We start from the raw sequence: 3,339 nt of genomic DNA, 5'->3' as shown, positions 1-3,339 counted from the left end.
CCTGTCCCAGCCCCTCCCCGGGGGCATCGAGGCTGTGCTTCCCCTGTTCCACCATGTCTGTTACCGCTGCTCTGTTGAGTCTTTGGCTTTCAGACATCACAAACCATCTGCTGTTCATCCTGTATTTTGAATAACATTTTTTATGTCTAATTCTAATGTGATACCTCTAAAAGGAAGGAGATACAATTAGATTTGTGGGCAGTCCTCCCTGTTTAACATAAACTTAGAGCCTCTATTTAAAGTATAGATCAAAGTTAAAGTTTTAATTCAATATAATTGATGATATTAACCCAGAGAATACTTTTGATTATACCTGTAATAGCATGCTACACTTTTTGTTACTAAAGTTGTGATTAAAAATTCTATTAAAACCACACACCCTGCCATAATGCCCCATAATGTTCATTAGTGCCTAAAGTGTTCGACATTTTTAAGTTAATTAGAGGTCATTAATTCTTAGTATCCAAAAATTGTCTTACGAAAAAGTGGAGAGAAAAAAGTAAACTTCAGTTCTATTCCTTCATGGGCTATAAGACGAGGCAGCAGGCACCAGGGGTGGGAGCAAGATTTCCACAGGTCCCTGACCTTTGGTGCTAAGGCTTGTCTTGTGACTTACTAGCCTCTGAGGTCTGATAATTTTTCTAGTCTTTGCCATTGACCCTTTAGTCTACTAAGTGGTATTCCCTCCCCTCTCTCGTAAAGATTGTAAAAGTTCCTTCTATTCTGTCATTAGTGCTGAATGAATGAAGTAAAAAAAGATTCTTTGTCCCTGTCTATCCTAGTGACCAGCTCAAATAAATACTTACGAAAACTAAACTGCCAATATGTTGTATCTGTTTAATTTTTCTTTCTTGGTATTTGCATGTTATAACTTTAGGTTTGTTAGAGGAGCTTATTGAAGTGGTAAGCCAGCGATGGTAAGACTTAACTCACACAGGACAATTTTCTTAAATTTGCAAGCAAGATAAGGGAAAAGTACCCCACTGCCAGTCAGTGTATCCAGCCCTTGTTCTGAGGCCCAGCTCTGCCGCCCTCTGGGGAAGCTAGATGCTTGCTGCTTAAAACGTGGAATAGCTGGGAGCGGGCCTGGGCTGATACAGTAGTCAGTGCTTCTCTGGTGGGGTCTTGCCAGGAGACTGTAAGCTCCTAATGTACTAAAAGCCCCATTGGGCTATAAGAGCATGAATAATTAAAATTTTGAAATGTTTTAGCACTAATATTTTCAGAGACAAACCAATGTACATCATAATAAGAAAAATTAAACAGAAGAAGGTGAAAGCAAATACCACCCAATGCTTTACCGACTCGTCTGCATTTTGGTGCCTTTTTTCCTATTGTTTTTGCGCCCCGGGCATATAGGTGTGGGGTCATAATTGACTTCATCATGGTGCATTATATGCCTTGTTACACTTTAATAATAGTGATCTTAAAAGGTAACCTTCCAGGCTGAGCAGGTGAATGCCAGGGGCAGCCAGGGCTCTTTGGGCCGGACTGCTGGGTTGGCCAGTTGGGTTTTGCCAGCAGGGGCCGCCCCCTGGGGCTGCCGTGGTTGGGGGGTGAGCCTGTGGCCTCCCTGCCTCGCTCAGTATCTGTGCTCTATGTGGCAGGTCCAAGCAGAGCGAGAGTGAGAGCCTGAGCAACATGCATGGGCCCCCCAAATCCGGAGCTCTGCAGAGCCCTCCCAAAGGATGCATTGTGACTGGCTCTAGCAAAGACTGCCATAATGTTGGGGTACAGAATGTTTTAGAAACAGCAAATGAATATTGTAGAGAACTTCAGATAGTGCTTTAACTCATCTATGGCCGTTGCAGACTGGTGAGAAGTTAAGTTCAGCAAACACTTCCTACTGCATGGGAAATTTACAAGAATTAAGCTCTTTCCAGCAGAAGCTTGTACAGTCTACAAACACGGCCCGAGGCTGAGCAGAGAGCCGGAGGCTTCTTTTAAAATATGGTGCCAACAATGAAAACCCTCCGTGCCGCCTGCTGTGCCAGTCACCCCTCCGCAGTGACTGCCGTCCCAGCGCAGTGAGAGTTGGGGGAGTGCTTGGAGACTCCAGGTTTGAGCCGGCGGGGATTCTTGCGTGGAGCTCCAGCCTCAGCAAACCATTAACGCACCTGGATGACTACCCACACTGCTCAAGGAGCTCGAGAGACGCGCAGAGAATTGTCATCCTAATAACAAGAGATTCAAGAATCCACAACTGCCTTCCCAAGCCTTCCAGCCCAGTGTCGAGATGTGGAGAAGGCAGGAGCTGGAGTGGCAGATCCTGAGGGAAGCCGCGCAGCCAGGGAGATGACATTCAGACCCTGAATGTCACAGGCCCAGTGGTTCAGCACGTCAGAAGTGAGGGGGAGAAAGGAAAGATATCTTCTGCTGCTCTCCCCCACTGTTTTGGTAATGTTGTCTGCCGGTCACGAGAGGAGGGGTTTTAGCTATCAGCGGAGGCTACCAATGACAGCGTGAGAATCACAAAGCCTGAGGGCAGGGAAAATCACAGCAATGCACTTGAGGTATTGGGGAGCCTAACCAAGTGGAGGGTAGTGTCGTGCAACAACCAGCAGGGCCTCCAGGAGTGGCTGGACCACATACAGAAGACAACGGAAGTGGCATTCGCCTCGAAGGCCCATTCTGTGCTGTCTTTTACCCTCTCCTCCCATCCCATCACCCCCTCCAGCAAGCCTGCGGACAGCAAGCCCGTGCACCCACGCCTGCCCACCACACGCTGCCCCACCCTGCCCACCACGGCACTGCACACACCACTGTCAACTGGGCCCCCCACCCCCAGCCTCCAGCGGCCCCCAGGCCATTGAGCTGTCCGGAGCTGTCTGGAGCTGTCTGGAGCTGCCTGTCTTCACCTTTCCCCCAGCTCTCTGCTGCTCCCTGCTATGGGGAGGACCTCAGCAAGAACTCAAGTCCAGGTCAGGGGCTGCTCCCCAGGCTGTGCTTCCAGAGGAAGAGAAACTTACAGTTGAAGGAAGCCAGGCAGTGGTAGAAAAACGGTCTGGTTGATGGTGACTGTGAACTGAAGCATGAAGCCCACGAATTAAAAGAAAATAACAAGAAGAGGAAGAAGTGTCTGGAGGAAGAGCTGGCAAAGCTGGCGAGGACAGTATTAAAGAACATGAACGACGCTGCGTGGGATGAAACCAACCTTTAAGGGGCATTAGAGGCCAGCGAGGCGACCAAGCTGGAAGCCCCCTGACCCCGGGGTGTCAGTGAACGGGCAGACTCTGCACACACACACACACACACACACACACCCTCCTCTGACTCAAATATATTTGCTTTGTTAATCTGTCTCCTGAACAAATGTTTATTATTGGATTCCATGTACTG

General features: G+C 48.4%; 1 pseudogene; it reads left to right on the top strand.

Annotated features, from left to right (window-relative positions):
- Positions 1 to 1,334: 1,334 nt before the first annotated feature.
- LOC114489139 lies at positions 1,335 to 2,995 on the top strand (annotated as a pseudogene).
- Positions 2,996 to 3,339: the final 344 nt, after the last annotated feature.

The sequence above is a fragment of the Phyllostomus discolor genome, chromosome 14, assembly GCF_004126475.2.
Source record: "Phyllostomus discolor isolate MPI-MPIP mPhyDis1 chromosome 14, mPhyDis1.pri.v3, whole genome shotgun sequence".
NCBI lineage: Eukaryota > Metazoa > Chordata > Mammalia > Chiroptera > Phyllostomidae > Phyllostomus > Phyllostomus discolor.
This window is presented reverse-complemented; position numbering and strand designations above follow the sequence as displayed.